Raw genomic sequence first — 21,003 nt, 5'->3', positions numbered from 1 at the left:
ATTTCATGAAGTTTCCATTTCTTTGTTACCACCATCGAAAGAAACATACGAATAGTCACCATTTTTTATACGGGGGTGAAGGACTCACTGTAATCAATTCCTTCAATCTGATTATTGCGAAGAATCACCAATCAAGCTTTATAACGTTTAACTAAACCATTTGAATTATATTTGGTCTTGTAAACCTATTTACTCCCTATAGCTCATTTTCCCGGTGGTAAATATTCCAAAGTCCATATCCCATTAGCTTTAAGAACCTCAATTTCTTTTGTCATAGCTTTTTTCCATCGAATATCTTTTATGGCTTGAACTTTTAAAGTATGCTCCTTTTTGGCTGCCATAGCTACTAGAAAAGAATGATGTTTTGGAGAAAAATTGTTGCAATTTACATAATATGATATAGGATAAAAGATACCTGGGGACAAAATTGGTTTGGATGAACATGTAGAGGGGCTTATTCGTTGGGCAGTATATGTCACAAAATCTCGCAGTCAAGTAGAAATTTCTTTTGTTCTATGACCACGCCCAAGTTGTTTTTAAACAAATTGACTTGAGAATTCAGTAACACCCATTGTCATCGTTATCACATTGAATCACGGTTGAATTCTCAAGTACCTCACTTTCTTCGACTTTATTCAACTCATCATTAGCATGGTTGGTGATACTGAAATGAGTATTTTGTGCTAGTTCTGGTTGTGCGCCCTTCTTACTAACATCAAATGGAAATTCATATTCAGAAAACACAATATTTCTCGATACAAAATACTTTCCTATATCAAGATCATAAACTCTCCACCCTTTTTTTCCAAAATGATATCCTACAAACACACACCATTGACTTCTGCTAGCAAACTTTTCTTTCTTCTTATTCAAGTTTTGAACATAACAAAGGCATCTAAAAGTTTGAATATGATTATAACTAGAAGGTTTACCAAGTTCTATATGGTATTTATAGGGCATTATTTCCATGTATTCGAAAAGATTAAGCTTGTGGCTGCGTAACGACCGTCAACTGGCTCCCCTATTATACCCCGATCCATTTCCACATAACGACCATTGATTGAGACCTTCATGTCAGCTTTCAGCCTTGACCGTACAAAGCAAAATCACCCATAACCGACTTCCCTAGGATAGGTTTCGGTGGCAATGATCCTATCTCAGTATGATATATGAAATGTGTGCGGCTTGGAGTGATATCGCATCATCGAAGACTCAAGAATAACTCGAATATAAACCAAATAATTTTAGCGATCGAAATTTTTAAGGTTGGAAAATGGTTTATGGTGGAGAAATAGAAAGGATTGGATAGAAATTATATAAGTGAGGGATGATGAAGCTTGGTATGTGAGAGTTATTTTATAGTCGCATGGAAGGGTCTGTTAGCAAAGGAAAACCTTCAAAGTGCACTGCAACATATTCTAAACATGTTGAAATATTTAAATCATTCGAATTGTTCGAAGTGTCAGGCTTTTCAGCCCCAGGAATGGTTAGTATGTTAGAGAATGCTCGCCTAACTTGGGAGCAGGAAAGCCCCCAGTTGGGTGAGCTTTTTCTAACATATTTTACCATTCCAGGCAAAAAGTACCTTTTCAAATGACTGTTGTGCACGTTATGAAACGTAGAATCTCGATAAAATTATATGAGTTTTGAATGCATGATAAAATTTATTTGCACCATACACTATGCAACTAATATATGTATTCGTAACAAAATTCATAGCACGTATTCTCTTTCTCCCTACATAATTTTCTTATAAAATCGATGTAATTTTCATATCATAGACACACATCAAGTTAATATCAAACAAAAAAAACTTGCATCACAGGTGAGACTTGTGAGTACTCATTCATACAACTCTCTACTTATTTATTTGTGTTTATTCATCCAAACCGTGACCAATATTGAAATGAGTCGACGAGTGAAATCCGTTATATACTACGATGGTCAAATCTGTAATACAAAGTTTGAGGTTGTGTTTGTAGGAGCGAAGTCCATAGAATTAACATTTAAGAGTACCATTCAAATGCGTGAGCTACGGACCCAGATCAGGAGTAAAGTCAAGGGATCGAGCTGGGGAAGAATTACGAGGTTACAATACAGATTTCTTACATCTGTTGACCCCTATAAGTATGAGTTATTCGATGTGATTATTGAGACGCATCTCGAAACGGTCATATCATTGCACATCTCAAGCGAAAATGATATTATTTAGTTATATGTCAAGTTCATCAATACTGATAGATCTGGCCCATATTCGACCTCCGTTGCGACGAATACAAGTGCTGAAGTTCAAATAGAAAGTCCTACTACATAGTTGTTTGATGGGTTTTCCGACCTCTTTTAAAGCAACTACTACGATTTTCCTGGGATATCGATGGGAAGATACTTATCGATCTCCGACATCAACCTAAATTTCAAGGATTAGTACCAGTCGGGGTATCAGCATAACTCAAATCTAGACAATCAAGTTCGACATTCAATCAGCGCATCTGATTTCAACTTTGGCATTGGGTCAATATTATGGGGTGGAAGCAGTTATACTAGGGGATCATTGACGTACACCAGTCATCAACCCGAAGATTATTCTGGTGGGTAAATGGGCTGTAAGAGAATTAATGACCTACTCTTTTCGACGGGGGTTGGCGAGGGTATGTCCAACACCATATTGGAAGTTGACAATAAAGGCGCGGGTGAGGAAAGGGATGCTGGTGAGCAAGAAGGGACTGTGGATACAAACAAGGGGGAGGAGTCAGAACTTGAGCAAATTCAATAACGCAGTCCGAATGGTTCAAAAGTGGAACTATTTTTCGAACCAGATCTAGTTACAATAGAACCAAAACCTTGTGAGTTTAACGATGGCGCCTTGGACAATACTCCAGACCCAGATCTATGATTTATAGCGTATGAACCTCCGCCCCATATGACGAACATCGACCAATTGGCTGAAAGTGGTTTAGAGTTTTCTCGACTTTCGCACAAAACAACTTGGTCATGCAAGGCAGTTCGTGATTTAAGAGTACTAGATGTTGGAATTGAATACCCCAAAAAAGGTACTTTTCTTGCTGTGCTAAAGTGGTACAACATCAAGAAAGGTGTAAACTACTACATCACAAAGTCTCACTTCGAAAAATTCAAAAGAAAGTGTGTCATAAAGGACGGAAGGTGTAACACCCCCTAACCCTTATCCATCGTCGAAGCAGGGTTACAGAGCAATACCGGACAATTCAGATCAATTATGAACATTAAATAAATTAAATTGCCTACACGTTATAAATTAATCATATAGTCCCTTTACGGGTTTTCGAGGCCTAATATATGTATTTAAAACGAATCGAGACTTAATTAAAAGATCAGAGAATTTTTCGCGAAATTTCAAAATTTTTCCTATATACAGGGCTCACACACCCATGTGACCCTAAAAGATGCCGATGCTTCAGGCTGTGTCCTACCCCGTGTAACTCTCTGACTTACCTCACACGACCAAGCCACACGTCCGTGTGCTAGGCCGTGTACCTCACACAACAGAAACACACGCCCGTGTAGCAATACCTGAGCATTTTGTTTTTTAAAATTTTATGTTGCAGGGGACGCACGGCCTAACCACACGCCCATCTGTAAGCCGTGTGTCTCACACGGTCTAGCTACACGCCTGTGTTCCAGGCCGTCTGGACTCAAAATGAGCCTTATACAACAATTTTACCAACCCTACAAATCATGAACAACAAGCAACTCAAAATCCAATCTTTCAACTAGAACAAAACATAAATAAATACATCTAAAACATGTCAGGACTATCAATATAATGATCTAACTCATGCATGTTCATAGATATCTAACATAAGTTATCTAATCAATTCAATTAAATACCATTCAATTAATTCAAACTAAACCATATAAATGGCTATAATATAAGACAAATATTTATATATATAAATCAACCAATATCATTTTATACACCATTAATATTCACATCTCAAAATGACATCAAAAGACAACCTAGGTACATTCAATTCTCAAAAGAGAAAATACTTCACCACGTGTTTGAGTTCGGGATTGACTTTGGATGCTGATTCAATAATCAGACTTTACCTGACCTGCGCACAAAGACAAACCGTACGCTGAATATACACTCAATGGTATTTCTATAATCCGAATACTTATTAAACCAAAATTTATAATATTTATATACATAATCATACATAATAATAATCATTCAATAAATAACCAATTTCATAAGCTCATCATCCAATCACTTTCAAATCATCATATCTTCTATTTCAATCTCACAATTGTTATTCAATAGCATTTCACATTAAATTTCTCAATTTCAATTTCAATATCAATATACATTTCTTATTCAATATCATTCATATATCCTTATTAACACGACTCGGACTCCAATGGATACACGGATCCAACCCAAACACACAATTACGGCACCTAGTGCCTCATCGGCCATACCGAAGTAAAACAATACGGTACTTAGTACATCATCGAATTTATCCGAAGCAATAATAAAACGACACATAGTGCCTCATCGATTCGAAGTCAAAGTATCCCTGAACACCTCCAATCCTATGGCATGCCAACTATATCTGACTTAGCCTAATATTGTTAATAGGGTGTTTTAATACATAATTCAATTTCCAATCAATATACAATTTCAATAAATTCCAATTCAATATACTTTTCAATCATACACATAATTTCACAAAACAATTCAATTCAATGTCAATATATCAAACTCACCTCAATTTCACTTGCCATACATAATAATAAATACAACAAATAATTTTAGTTTCCGGATTATAGAAATACAAACCGTATTTTTCGAGCTAATCCTCGTTGACTTTTTCCTTTCTTTTTTTAGCTGAGGTCTCCAGGTCAATGTTAGCTACAAAAATCGCAACAATTAAAATTTATCAATATACTACAATTTAACATTGAATATTTCAATTTCTATACAACTTTTACTTTAATTCCAATTAGTCCTTAAATCAAACTAACTATTTTCTTACAAAACCAATTCCATATCTCAATTCAATTTCCACTTTAATCTAATTTCAACTCCCTAATTTCACAATAAAACTCTAATTTTGAAATTCTTTCAATTTAGTCCCTACTACATAAAACTTATGATTTGTTTTGCAATTTAATATCTTTCTCATTTCTAACTTGAAATTCTATCAATTCAAACCCTAATTCTTCAATTAATTTAACATAACCTTATCTAAAAATCAACTAGCTTTCAAAATTTCCACTTATATCAAGTAGTATTTGTTCTACGATTCCAAAAACATCAAAATTACAAGAAAATAGATTAAATTGACTTACCACTTAAGCTTGAAACCTTAAAATCCCTATTTCCCCTTTCTTTTTTTCTTTTCTCTTTTTCTCCCCTGTTCTTCTCTATTTCGTCTATTTACTTTCTCCTTTTCTATCTTTATTTCATTTATTTTATTTATTATTTATTTTATGTTATGTTTTATTATATTAAAACCATAGACGACGCGTCTTCTGCTGAAGCGAATAACGAACCCGTCGTCTGAGTCGTCTGACTGCGTTTCCTCCTGATATGCTGTGGCAGTCGACCTGACCTCTTTGCCTGAATTTGCTGACTCCTCTCTCTGGTAATAGCAGATACGACTTACCGATAAATCTGACTCCTCTCCTCTGGTAATAGCAGTTGTTGTCGTCTCTATTGAGAAAAATTGTTCGTGAATGGGTATAAATTACATCCTACGACCCCATGCTTCGATGTACTCCTCGTGCCGCTTCGAACAGTCAATGTTGCCCTTCCCCTGCATGTCTACTTTGTGCAGATCCTTCAAATCTTGCAGTGGCGATGGAATTCGTTGCCTCCACTCAAACTGCTGCAACACATGTTTTGTTTCGTGCATTTCCATCATCGCGTACACTATCAACGACATATTCACATCCCATATCTATCAATTGCATAAAACTTTCAGTGAAATGCAGGATATGACATCAGTGTCGATGTACGACATCCATTCAAGCTGAAAAGCAAAATTGTAAATATTATTATTTATGATTTTTTTTACCAATCATTACGTAATAAACATAGGTTCAAAAGAATAGGTCACTACCTCAGCTTCCGAGCATTGATTTAACAACAACCTAATATCTTCTAAATCATCGAGCAGTCCCATGTAGCTCGGCCCATGGTTCCACCTGTACAAGTGATATGTTAGTAGAAACATATAATAATAAAAATTACTATGCAAACTATGTATTTGTTAAGAAATGATGTTTAGATCGTCACCAATGGAAACATATATGGGTTGTTCACCTTGAGACGTAGAATCAATATTTGCCAACAAGCCCATGACTGCAGTAGGAGCAAACAACCACTGGTCGATGCCGCACTGATAAACCTCAAAAGTAACATATTTTAATCCCATTCTTGGCATATTTTTGGATGATTTATCATAAGATTTAGTGGATTTGATGCTCTTAATCCTTTAATTTCATGTTTTATATCCAGATGAGCATAGGAAAGTGAAAAGTGCAAGAAAAAGGCCAAAAACAGACAAAATGGGTTTATTTCAGCGCTTCACCCGACTTAGACACTTCTAGAAGGGTAGGCCACACGTCTGTGTGTCATGGCCGTGTCGACTTAAAACCATGTCAGAATTACACACGGCCTGAGCACCATTACACGGGCGTGCTACACTGCCGTGTCCCTGTCGAGACCTATTTTAATTCTACTCGGAAAAGGATAATTTTAGGGCTATTTTTGGCATTCCAAAGTCTATTTAAACACAGGAGAAGAGGATCAAAAGGAGGTTGCAGAGTAGAACACAGGAATTACTCGAAGAATGCCAACAGATTCAGCTCGAAAGTAAGATCTCCTTCAAGACTGAAGATCTTTCTTCAATTTCTCTCGAACTTTTTGGGTTTCTTTATGTTTTCTTATTTTTCTATTTTTGAGATGTTTTCCTACTACATTATGAACTAAACTCCCTAAATACTTAGGGAGGATGAAAACCTAAGATGGATCTTATTATTTAATTATCGAAATTACACGATAAATACTTGTTCTTGTTCTTAATTATGTGTTTTTAATCATTGTTTTAATATTTTCAGGATATTATTCCAAATTTGATGTGTTTATTCAGTGGAGCAAAAGTTCTTGTTTAATAGTAGATCTAGCATAATTAAGCAGAGTTGCATGTAATCCTCGAAATAGGATGACATAAATATGCCGGATTAGAGTCAAATCTAATAGGGAAATCCATAAATCAAGTTAATGCGACGATAAGGGTTTCAATTAATCAACTTAGAATCAGTTGTTCTTTGTCTCGAAAGAGATATTAACATAATTTAGGGATTTCTACGGATCATGACAAGTGAATAAATCATTTGATTTAGAATCAGAATAATAAGTGAAGTCTAGGTGGATTCTTTCCTGGATATTGTCCTCATTATAAGTTTTCTTTAAGTATTTTTCCCAAGTCGCTCTCTGTCGTGTTCATTAGTTAATTAGTTTAGTTAATTTTAAATTACAACAAATCTTTTATATTTTAGGCTAAATAATAGAAAGACAGTTAATACTAGTACTTTTAGTCCTTGTGGATACAATATTCTGGACTCACCATAGCTATACTACCATTCGATAGGTGCGCTTGCCTTAATCATGATCGTAGTCTAGTTTAGTGATTCATAAAATGATCATCAAGTTTTTGGCGCCGTTGCCGGGGACTAAGATATTAGGAATGCTTGATTTTTATTACTTTAGCCATTTTTTAATTTTATTGTGAATTACTTTTTGTTTGAATTTATTACTTCTCTTCTAATCTCCCTGTTATTTGCTTCTGGCAGGAATCTCTAGTTTATGACTAGCAGGAACCCGTCAAGACCTTTGCTATTTGACAGTGAGATAGAAAGTACAGCTCGCAGAAATAGAAGAGAAATAAGGCGAAGCCTACAGTATATAGAGAAAGAGCAAAAGGACGTGACCGATATACCCGAAGAGATGGCGGACAATCCAAATAATCTGCTACCTCCTATAGTTGCTGCAAATCTAGTAAATCAAAATCCTGCTCCTCGTACTATGTATGATTATGCTAAGCCTACTTTAACAGAAACTAAATCGAGTATTGTTAGACCTGTTGTTTCTGCAAATAATTTTGAACTGAAATTTAACACGATTCAAATGATACAACATTTTGTTCAGTTTGATGGTTTGCAGGATGGGATCCAAACACTCATTTAGCAAATTTTCTGGAATTCCGAGACACCTTTAAGATCAATGGCATTTCTGACGATGCCATTCGCCTTCGGTTGTTTCCCTTTTCATTACGGAATAAGGCTAAACAGTGGTTGAACTTGTTACCACGAGGGTCAATCACTACTCGGGAACAAATGACTGAAAAATTTTTGCTTAAATATTTTTCACCGGCTAAAATGGCTAAGTTGAAGAATGATATCTCTTCTTTTGTGCAGATGGATTTAAAAACTCTTTATGATGCAGGGGAGAGGTATAAAGACTTATTGAGAAGGTGCCCTCACCATGGGCTACCTTTATGGCTACAGGTTTAGACATTCTACAATAGTTTGAACCGCTCAACTAGACAACTAATCGATGCAGCCGCTGGCGGAACCCTAAATAACAAAACACCCGATGAGGCTTATGAATTTATTGAAGAGATGTCGCTGAATAACTATCAGTGGAAAGTCATGAGGATAAAGTCTATTAAAGCAGCCAATGTTTTCAACCTCTACACAGTCACTATATTATTAAATCAGCTAGAGATTTTAAATAAAAAGATTGATAATTTATGTGTCTCTATGCAGGTACATCTGGTGATGCAGTGCAGCACAAGTGGAGAAGGAATGAATAATACAGAATGCCTAGCCTATGACTCCAACACCACGAATGAACAAGTCAACTATATGGGTAACAATTCAAGACCTCAGAATAACCCCTATAGTATTACTTACAATGCAGGTTGGAGGAACCATCCCAACTTCTCTTGGGGTGGACAAGGCAATCAAAAACCACAACCCCCTCCAGGCTTCCTACCACCTTACCAGCAGGAAAAGAAGACGAACTTTGAGGAGATGCTATCAAAATTCATCTCGATGTCAGAAACACGCTTCCAAAACACTGAAATAGTGCTTAAAAATCAGCAAGCGTCAATTCAATGTCTCGAGACTGAAATAGGTCAGCTTGCTAAGCTGATCTCAAAATGATCACAAGGTAGCTTGCTTAGCAACACCGAGACTAACCCAAGAGAGCAACTTCATGCGATTACTGTTCAATATGAAGAAGGGTTAGTTGAGTCCAAACCAGAACCAAGGCAAGAAACCATGGTAAATAATAGTAAGGATGGTGAAAGCCACATTAAACAGAAACCGGTGAGCACAGAAAATACACCTCGCGTGCCATACCCTAAAGCGACAAAGAAAGACCGCACAGACGAACAATTTGGTAAATTTCTTAACATTTTAAAAAAGTTACATATTAACTTATCGTTTATTGAAGCTCTTTCGCAGATGCCCAATTAGGTTAAATTTTTAAAGGAGCTTTTGGCAAACAAACGGAAGTTAAATGATTCGTCGCATGTAGAGTTAAATGCAGTTTGCTCAGTGATTCTACAAAATAAACTATCCAACAAGTTAAAAGATCCAGGAAGTTTTATTATTCCTTGTTTAATTGGTAGTTTAAATATTGATAATGCTTTAGCCGATTTAGGGGCAAGTATAAATGTCATGCCTTATAAAATGTTTAAACAACTAGGTCTTCGGAAACCTAAACAAAATAGAATGAGTATACAACTAGAAGATAAAAATATTAGGTTTCCTAGGGGTATTATTGAGGACGTACTTGTAAAAGTAGATAAATTCATATTCCCTGTTGATTTTGTTGTGCTTGACATGGATGAGGATGTTGAGGTGCCTTTAATTTTGGGTCTTCCATTTTTAGCAACTACTAGAACTATCATAGATGTTGGTACAGGTGAACTAACGCTTCGTGTAGGTGACGAAACAATCATTCTTTAGGCTTGAGATTCGGTCAAGACATCGAGTGATGAAGGTAATTGTCTAAATCTTGATAATATGCCTACTCATGTGGTTCGACCTTCTTTGCAGGAAAAATTTTCAAGTAATACAAATTAGCCACGTTTTAGTTCATTCGACAACATTAGAACAGTTCATGAAGAACGAAGGCTTCAGATAGAAGAACTAGATGAATGGCGGACACATGTCAAGGAGGAACCAAAAATACACAAAGCCGAATCAAAACAAAACCATGACGAGCATAAAGACGAGACGAGCCAATTCAAGGTAGGGGACCAAGTCTAGTTAGATAAAAATGACCCTCGAATTATCAATACAGAGCTCAATGCAAACGGAGCGACTCCTTTTACAGTACTCAAAGTCTTTCCATACGATACAATCGAGGTAAACCATTAACATTTCGGCACTTTTAAGGTAAACAACACTCGACTTAAACCTTATTTAAATAAAGGAATTGACAACAAGAAAGAGGGGTTTCGACTCCGTGATCAGCCGTGACTATGTGAATACGAGGTAAAGTCGAGCTTAAACTCTAAATAAATGCTTCTCGGGAGGCAACCCGATCACTAACACCACTAACTAGTTTATTTTTTTATCTATTTTTCAATGTTAAATGCAAGTTTTTTGACCCACACGGCCTGGACACACGGGCGTGTCCTAGGTCGTGTGCTCTAACAGGGATTAAATAGTGTATTACACAGCCTGGCGACATGGCCGTGTGATCCGCACGGCCTGAACACACGGGCGTGTCCTTGGCCGTGTTGATCCTGGGACTTAATTTTCCCAAATTTAGACAGAGACACGGCCTAATAGAGACCACACGGGCGTGCGATACAGTCATATGACCCACACGGCCTAGACACACGGGTGTGTCAAAGGTCGTGTGAAAACTGGAACTAAATTTTCAAATTTTAAGTAAGTCAGAGAGCTTCACGGGTAAGGCACACGGTCGTGTGTTAGGACACACGGGTGTGGGGTAGACCACATGGGCGTGGGAGAAGCGAACGACGTAGCACACGACCGTGCGATATGACCGTGTGACGAGTGGGCTATTATTCTCCTTGACGAAAATGGGCTAGATTTTGAGCCACACGGGAGTGTGACACGGCCGTGTGGCCCAATACGAGACTCACACGACCGTGTCCACATAAAACCCCTAAACCCTAAATTCTCTTTTCATTTTTTTGTCTTTTTCTCCCTCATCTTCTTCAACTAGACACCGCCGTTCCCTCCTCCCTCTCACTGACCATCAACTGGCCACCACATCCCTATCCCTTTTTCCATTTTTCTTTCCTCTTTTCCTTTCTCCTCTTTCCTCCTTCTCCTACCCCTTCCTTCCCCATCTCTCCCTTTCTTTTATTTTTCTCCTCTCTTTTTCCCCTTTCTCCTTTCCCTCCGACCACCAAGCACCGCCGCACGCCTCCCTATCCCACTGCCGTCCACATCTCCGGTCACTTCTTCTAGTTCCCCTTTTCACCCCTAACAATTACTATTTTGATTATTATAACAAGTATTTTATGTTAGTTATTTCTTATGCTTATTACCTATTCCAATTCTTCACTATTTTCTTTTCTTTCCATTGTTCATTATCATTCATATGATTACCCACTGTTTGATGTCTATTTGACATGATTTCTTCACATATAATTTGTTCATTTTACTATTCTTGTCTAATATGATTGTGTTCTGCCAATGATTAGTTACTATTGTTAATATATATATTAGTATAGGTTACTTTGTCTTTGAGTTCTGATTCATATTTAGTTTGGATTTTACTTATTTAGTTATTTAATTATGTACTTTCTATTTAGAATCATTATATAAAGTTGTATATTTTGATTTTGAATAATAAGTTTTAGGAGTAATTTGTTAATTAGGATTATTTGCTTTTATTTGGTAATATATTATTTATTAATACACTTTTTTATTATTTCAGGAACATTATGACCAACACACAAGGCAAGAAGACTGCCGTCTCCACTTCGAAAAAGCGGAAAGGTTCCAGTGGGACCTCTTCATTGAGCGCATCTGCCGAGGCTCGCCAACCTTATCTTCAATTTTCAGCGGGCCCTCAAGAGGAAATATACCAGCTTCATCGAGTACGACCTCTCGATGTGGGTCGTTGCATTGATTGGGCCGCGCTGGAGTAGGTCCTTTTGGCTGATGATGTGTGCGCGATTATCACCACAGCCCCATGGGTAAGGTTCTTCACCATCATTGAGCCCACCTGCTCAGAGCTCCCCTTAGAGTTTGGCGCCACATTTTTAGTTCAGCAAGTCATGTCAGTCCATGACGAGCCAGGCACCATCACCTTTCACCTTGGCGGGTTGGTGTGACACATGTGTATCATAGAGTTCGGTGCTGCTTTGGGACTTTACACAGAGGAGTTCATGAGCACTGAGAACTTTCTCTGCCTTCATCGACATATTCATTACTCACCCTCACAATGTTGGGTGGAGCTCACAGGCGGCCTGACTAACTATGTCGCAAGTCGCTCAAAGGCGATGCACCTCTCTTCAGCTCTACAGTATATTCATGTCCTCCTAACTCACACTTTGGCGGGTTGGAGAGAGAGCACAGGAGTGGTTAGTACCTATGACGCTTATTTCTTGTGAAGCATGATTACTGGACATGTGTTTGATGTGACATATTTTATTGCGCTCGCTTGCTACAATCAGACTGAACGCCATAAGAAGGGCCCCATCTTTCTCGGCCCTTACATAACTCGTCTCGCTCGACACTTCAGTTTACTTGACACACTGGAAAAGTCCTCGACTGTAACACCCCTTACCCGTATCCGAGGCCGGGCTAAGGTACGAGGCGTTACCAGACAAACATACAAACATTAAACTAAAATACGAGCCATAAAATTTTATTCATATTTCAAAGCGTTCATTCTCTTACACATAGTCCCTTATTTGAGTCTACGAAGCCCAAAACATACTTTAGAAAGGGTTTGTGACTAAACCGAGAACTTACGAAAATCTTGGAAATATCATGCTTTAAGGCTCCACACGCTTGTGTCCCAAAGTCGTGTTCCATACACGGCTGAGACACATGGTCGTGTCTCTGCCTGTGTGGAATATACCTAGGCTATTTTCCAAGCTTTGGTCAACCTTGATCTCTTACACACTTATACAAAATCAAAAGCATATAACATGGTATTCATTTAATGATTAAACATCCTCAATTAAACCACAAACATAGCATTTGTATGTCATCATACATGTGTCTCTCATACTCATTTTACCTTATTTATTATAGTAACACTTATACATATATACCAAGATTATCATCTTACCAAATATCTTCAGCTTAATCATCAAGCATTCATATTTAAAGCTAGATCATATCTTTATAAAATACCACGATTCAGATGCACAGAATAACATGTTTGCCTGAAACATTTCAATTCAATTCCATACCCAACAAGCATTACATTGAGACTAGTCATATATATATACATGTCATGATACATAACATTCTCTTTTTGTTTTCTTATAAACACATATCATTTATTTCATTATATCAATATTTCATATACCATAGTTTCCATGTATTCCACTTATATTTATTTTCCTCCTCCTCCTCCTCTCCATTCCACATCCTTAATGTATATAGCATTCTTGTAAGTACGATTTCACAATTTACTAATAAATGTTCACATCAAACTGTCCACACGAGTCATAGTCACTTAATTATTTATAATTCGAGCTACAGAGATCCAAATTAAGATCCATAAATTTCCTCTGAAACTAGACTCACATATATTTCCACCATAAAATTTTCATAATTTTTGGTTTAGCCAATTAGTACAGTTTATTCATTAAAATTTCCCCTGTTTCACTTTTTAACAGTTCTGACCTCTCTTCACTAAAAAATAATTATCTCACAGTACAAAACTAAGATAATGTTCTTGTTGATTTATCTTGAAAATAGACTCATTATGGATTTTAAAAATATAATTTTGATCCTCTAATTATTTTTCTCCAAATTTTTGTGATTTTCCAAAGTCAGAACAGGGGATCACGTAATCATTCTGAATCAGTCTCACAAAAACATAAATATCTCAAAATATAGAACTCCTTTGCTTGTATGTTTCTTTTATATGAAAATAGACTCATTAAGCTTTAATTTGATATCTTATTCAGTCTCTGATTCAATTTATACTATTTTTGGTGATTTTTCAAAATCACGTCACTGCTACTGTCCAAAATAGTTTTATTGCTAATTCACTCTTTCACACTTTCTTTGTATTAACCTCATTTTAACATACATATCACAAATCATTTTCACCACATTTGATACATCACAAGTATAGGCCCATGATCACAAGGTCACCATAAAATCATCCTCATGTATAACTTACTTGTTTATAACCTTACCACATCCTGCTTAATGAATACATCATTCACATAACCAAGTTCCTGCACTTATTCATCACAAAACTCACAAAGCAATACATAGAGAGTCTCCCGTTGAACACTTCGGATCAATCCTCGATACTTGGTGGTTTCAGCACATAGCTCCACCCATCATATAGTTTGGCTCTCTTGTACACATGGTGAACACTTAGTACCACCCATGTGACCTAGCCAGTTTATCTCGTAGCTCTCTTGTCTACATGGTGTCCTTCACTTGGAACCACGCATGCGACCTAGCTACATATATCCCGTAGCTCTCTTGTCTACATGGTGTACACATAGTATCACCCATGCGACCTAGCTACATCATAATGTCTTGTAGCTCTCTTGTACACATGATGTGCACTCAGCACTATACATGTGACCTAGCTACATACCATCTGTATCATCCAATCTTTCCGAAGGTTCAATCGGGATTTCTCTCTCTTTTCCAACAATTTCACCAATCAAGTAATTATCCACAAACATATTTCCAATATTTTTATAAAATATCATAATACAAGTAATAGTGATGTATTACTTACATATAAACTTACATCTCATTTAATATCAACGCAATAACATTAAATTACACATTGTCTTATTAAAAATCATATGAACTTACAATTTCCCATAATATCCATAATCATAGAAATCACATTTATGTATGATAATTCAATGCACTTCATGTACCATAGACATATTTTTAAATCAATTCATAAGCTTGGCACCATAATCATTTAATTTAACATAATTCAATTAATTCACTAAATTTAACTTTCAAATATAAATTACATCATTATTGTTGTATTATTATCATACCAACTTACATACTTTCAACACCTCGGAGATCATAGTAAATATATCAATTTTACATTGAAACATGCATAAATTAATGCTTATTATACATATGAACTTACCTTGATATTAAAACGGTCATTTTACCAACTTTCCCAATTTTCAATTTTTCTCTCATTCTAGGTTCAAATCTCGTTTTTCGGGATCTAAAACATCATATTTTACTTATTTAATTAATGTAATATTCAAAACAGTCCTTAACTCAAACTTTGGAAAAATTACAATTTTGCCCCTAAACTTTTGCATATTTACACTTTTGCCTCTAGGCTCGGGAATTAAACTTCATCCCTTATTCTTATGTTTTATGACATGATGATCATTTTTCCCTTCTATGGCAACATCAAATTCTCACTCTAACATATACTTATGACTATTAGGTATTTTACCGATTAAGCCCTTTTGCTCGTTTTCACTTAAAACCGAGTAGCACAAGTTGTCTAACATAACTTAAAACCTCATATTCTATCATAAAACACCAGAATACACAAATTTTACCTATGGGTATTTTTCCAAATATGAACCCTAGGTTGAATTATTGCTAGCATAAGCTAAATCAAGTTACCGGGACTCCAAAAACGTAAAGAACTTGAAAAACGGGGTTAGAACGGACTTACAATTGAGCTTGGGAAGCTTGAAAACCCTAGCCATGGAGTCTCCCTTGGTATACACGTCCATGGTGAAGAAGATGAGCAAAGTTGGCTTTTAATTTTGTATTTTAATTCATTTTACCCCTAAATGACCAAAATACCCTTACTACTAAACTTTCCAAAAATTCCATCCATGTCCAATTTTTGTCCATAACTTAGAAATTGGTCAAATTTCTATTTAAGACCTCCTAATTAATATTTCAAATCAATTTCATACTAGAAACTTTTAGAATGCAAGTTTTGCAACTTATTCAATTTAGTCCCTAACTTCGAATTAAGCACTTTATGCATAGAATTTCTTCACGAAATTTTCACACAATCATGAAATCATATCATAGACCTCAAAATAATCATAAAATAATTATATATATCTCAGATTTTGTGGTCTCAAAACCTCTGTTCCAACTAGACCCAATTTTGGGCTATTACATCGACCTTTACCCTAGTCGGTCAGATGTCTCCTAAGGGTATCTCGAGCATGATCCACGTGAGGATGATCAAGCGGCGACGTGAAGTGAACCCTCCTCAGTACAGACTAGTCCAGTCTGGCATTCAGTATGACCCAGGATTTCACCGATGATGTTCTTCCTTATCACGAGGACCCACCACAACCTCCACCATCGAGTCACTGAGATGCTCCCTCTGCTGCTAGCTCCCTAGGAGTATTCTCCGAGGAGTTCGCTAGTTTTCGTCAGTACTGTACTCAGAGGTTCGACAATATTGATGCGACTTTACAGCAGATCTGTCAGTATTTTCATATCGCTCCTCCAGCACCACCAGCTCGTGACACTGATCAGTCTGATGATGAAGACAATTGAGTCCGATTATTTTTATGTTTATGTTTATCTTTACTTTTATCTTTTATTTTATTTTTATTTTTATTTCTATTTTGCTTTTTATGACATTTTGTTTTCCTATTTTAAACTTTATATTAGTTATTATGGTTGTTTCTTAACGAGTAACCCTTTAATCTCCTTCAGTATTGTATTTATTTTCTTATCAGTTGTTCAGAATTTTGCACTACCCCTACATTTATCTACAATTTCGCTTTTCACTATTCTGGGAAATTCATCCACAATTCAGGCAGTTTCAATTCTCCCCCTATCTTATGATATTTTGTTGCTATTATGATTTATATTTCTTTGTACATTGAGGACAATATACATCTTAAGTGTGGGGAGGTTATTTATATGATTATCAGAAAATCTCTTAATTATATCTTGTTCTCAAATAATATTCTCATACTACTATTAGAATGAATTTTGATTGATTTATGATTTTGATTGATATGTTTTGGATTAAAACATAAGTAATTGTGCATTGATTATTTAAACTTTAGGACAATAGATAATCAAGCATGATAAGTTGAATTTTTTAGAATTAAAATTGTTAGGTTGTTTCCCTGAAATGAGGTATTATCTTGAAGTTTAAATTTACAAGATTGACATAAAAAACCCATAATTTTTGTGAGATTTTGAGCCTTTTAAAGCATATATCTTTCTTGCTCACTTTTATTAATGGTTATGAGTGAGTCAATACTGATTTTTTATTCTAGAACTTGCATCAATTATACATGTCGAGACCACACATTTGATTTGATATACTAAGATGATGAAGGCACTTAGGTTTTAACCCACTTACTCCATAAAAAGCCTACCCACATAATTAAGCTTTAGTGAACCCCTTTGAGCCTTGAACATCATTTCTTGATTTCCCTTTAATGGTAACCCATAACTTAACCCTTTTTGATTCGTTAAGAATTTCTCCCTTTTTGTTGACTCCCTTTTTATCGAGATTTGATTTGATTAGTTACCTAACTATGTTCGTTCATTTCAGTTGCTGAATTATTTCTTATTATGTATTTTATGTTCTTGTTCTTAAAAAAAACATATATTTATATATTCATGTAATTACATATTGTTATTCTTTCAAAATGAGCTTGGATAAGTTAAAGTTACTATTTTGAGAAAAAGCTCACTTTATTAGTTTTAGATAGTTTTAATTTTGGCACTTGTTTGTAATTCAGTAATTAGCTTTATTTTTCTAAGTTTGGTAATTTATTAAATTGATCTCGATTCTAACCCTCGTTGTCAGCCTTTATCCACACCTTTAATCCAAGCCCCATTACAACCTTGCTAAAGATCTTTTGATTTGTGTATCATCTCATTTATAGTGGTGGAGATTTGATTTTCATGCAAGCCTCTACTAATAACTTTTCATGTTTGACTATTGAGTACTTAATTGTTGAACCTTAAACACTTTGAGTGGTTTGAGTGAATTTTTAATGAGGATGTCAACTCTTGTCGAGTTGGAATTAAAGGTAATTATTTAGATAAAGGAAAATACCTATGATTTTATGATTAAAATACTCAACTTGGATTGTTTGAAACTTTGATATTCTTTTAGTTGAATTCTCAATGTATGATTATTTGTGGATTATTTCGAAACATTATTTGATAAGAATTATAAGTTGAGAAGAATTAATTTTAATTGTGAGTTGAGGATTTTGCTTGAGGACAAACAAATGCTTAAGTGTGGGGATATTTAATAAACCTCAAAAGTAACATATTTTAATCCCATGCTTGGCATATTTTTGGATTATTTATCATAAGATTTAGTGGATTTGATGCTCTTAATCCTTTAATTTCATGTTTTATATCCAGATGAGCATATGAAAGCGAAAAGTGTAAGAAAAAGGCCAAAAACGGACAAAATGGGTTTATTTTAGTGCTTCACATGGCCTAGACACTTCCACATGGGTAATCCATACACCCGTATGAGACACACGGGTAGGCCACACGCCCGTGTTTCATGGCCGTGTTGACCTAAAACCATGTCAAAATTACATAAAGCCCGAGCACTATCACACGGGCGTGCCACACGGCCGTGTCCCTGTCGAAACCTATTCTACTCGGAAAAGGCTAATTTTGGAGCTATTTTGGGTATTCCAAAGTCTATTTAAACACAGGAGAAGAGGATCAAAAGGGGGACACAGAGTAAAAAGTAGGAATTACTCGAAGAAGGCCAACAGATTCAGCTCAGAAGTAAGATCTCCTTCAAGACTGAAGATCTCCCTTCAATTTCTCTCGAAATTTTTGGGTTTCTTTATGTTTTGTTATTTTCCTATTTTTGAGATGTTTTCCTACTACATTATGAACTAAACTCCCTAATTACTTAGGGAGGATGAAAACCTAAGATGGATCTTATTATTTAATTATCTGAATTACACGATAAATACTTGTTCTTGTTCTTAATTATGTGTTCTTAATCATTGTTTTAATATTTTTAGGATATTATTCCAAATTTGATATGCTTATTCAGTGGAGCAAAAGTCACTGTTTAAGAGTAGATCTAGCATAATTAAGCGTAGTTACATGCAATCCTAGAAATAGGACGACATAAATATGCCAGATCAGAGTCAAATCTAATAGGGGAATCCATAAATAGAGTTAATGCGGCGATAGGGGTTTTAATTAGAAAGAGATTTCAATTAATCAACCTAGAGTCAATTGTTCTTAGTCTCGAAAGAGATATTAACATAATTTAGGGATTTCTACAGATCAAGACAAGTGAATAAATCATTTGATTTAGAGACAGAATAATAAGTGAAGTCCAGGTGGATTCTTTCTTGGGTATTGTCCTCTTTATAAGTTTTCTTCAAGTATTTTTCCCAATTCGCTCTCTGTCGCGTTCATTAGTTAATTAGTTTAGTTAATTTTAAATTAAAACAAATCTTTTATATTTTAGGCTAAATAATAGAAAGATAGTTAATACTAGTACTTTTAGTCCTTGTGGATACGATATTATGGACTCACCATAGCTATACTACCATTCGATAGGTGAGCTTGCCTTTGTCGTGATCGTAGTCTAGTTTAGTGATTCATAAAATGATCATCACGCATTCAGTAGCGTGGCCCGACACATCTCCCGATATAACACGAACAATACGGCAGATCCTCAACTTAGTTTCCCACACTCATTGAAGTCTACTAGATGTAGTAGCCACCTTACATGCACCAAATTTCAAGATTTTTCAGGCATTAAATGCCCCCGATTAACATCATGATGTATGTTCAAGCGTATTGTTGTATCACCTTCTCCATTCGGTCTTCAGGGTCTTTACGGAGCTCATTGAAATTATCTTTAAACCAGTTCATTAATATCCGACCACCTTCGAACTTGTCCGGGACCTTCCCCAATAGTGATTGATAGAGGATCACTTTTCTCAGAACGATTGTAGATCCCATTATGAATGGCTTATCTATTGTCAAACTGAGCTATAGTGTTACGTCTTCGAGTGTGATTGTACACTCGCCGCATAAAAGGTGGAAAATGTGTGTTTCGGGCCTCTATCTTTCCACCAATGTGCTAATTAGATGCAAATTGAGTTTGTAGCCCCCGAACAGATGAGACGCATGTAAGAACCTAGTTGCTTGCAAGTATCCACGAATTTCAAGGATCACATGCTTTCACCATATTATGGATGAAACCCTTTAAAATACGATTATCCGCCTATTTAAACAATAAAAAATTATATTTATAATAAAAAATTAAATTTAACATTATTGAAATTAACAAAATTTAAATTTTGGTCTTACCATTGCTAAATTGGCGGCAGAAATACGCTTGTCATTGAAGTGGATTACGGAGGCAGTCATTTGTAAGAAGTCGATTTAAACGAATAAAAACGAGATAATTAAAAAATAATATTTTTAAATAAAAATATTAAAAAATATTAAAAACGAGAGATTTGATAGAGTTTGAGAGAATTTGGGAAAATTGAGAAAGTTGAGAGAATGAGGTGAATGAAAAAAAAAATTTGAAGGATATTTATAGGGTAAAAAAAAGTTACCGTTAGGTGTATTTAATTTTTTTTTTTTACCATTGACAGTAACATTCAGAAAACCATTCAGAAAACCATTAGAATCGAACTTAGCTGGAAAGCACGTCCAATTTGTAGCTAAATTGACTTAAATGCCTAATTAACTTAAAATCCGACATTAAAGCCCTAATTAAAAAAAATCGGCCAATAGGCCTTATTTTGCCATATT

General features: G+C 35.6%; 1 non-coding gene across 1 annotated transcript; it reads right to left on the bottom strand.

The window, feature by feature from the left end:
* Positions 1 to 8,433: 8,433 nt before the first annotated feature.
* LOC121205838 (small nucleolar RNA R71) lies at positions 8,434 to 8,540 on the bottom strand. The gene has a single exon (XR_005900911.1). It is a non-coding gene; the product is annotated as a small nucleolar RNA R71 (small nucleolar RNA).
* Between the last annotated feature and the right edge of the window lie 12,463 nt (positions 8,541 to 21,003).

Source organism: Gossypium hirsutum, chromosome A08, assembly GCF_007990345.1.
Source record: "Gossypium hirsutum isolate 1008001.06 chromosome A08, Gossypium_hirsutum_v2.1, whole genome shotgun sequence".
NCBI classification, from domain to species: Eukaryota; Viridiplantae; Streptophyta; class Magnoliopsida; order Malvales; family Malvaceae; genus Gossypium; species Gossypium hirsutum.
The sequence above is the reverse complement of the archived record's forward strand: the minus strand, read 5'-3'. Positions and strand labels throughout refer to the sequence as shown.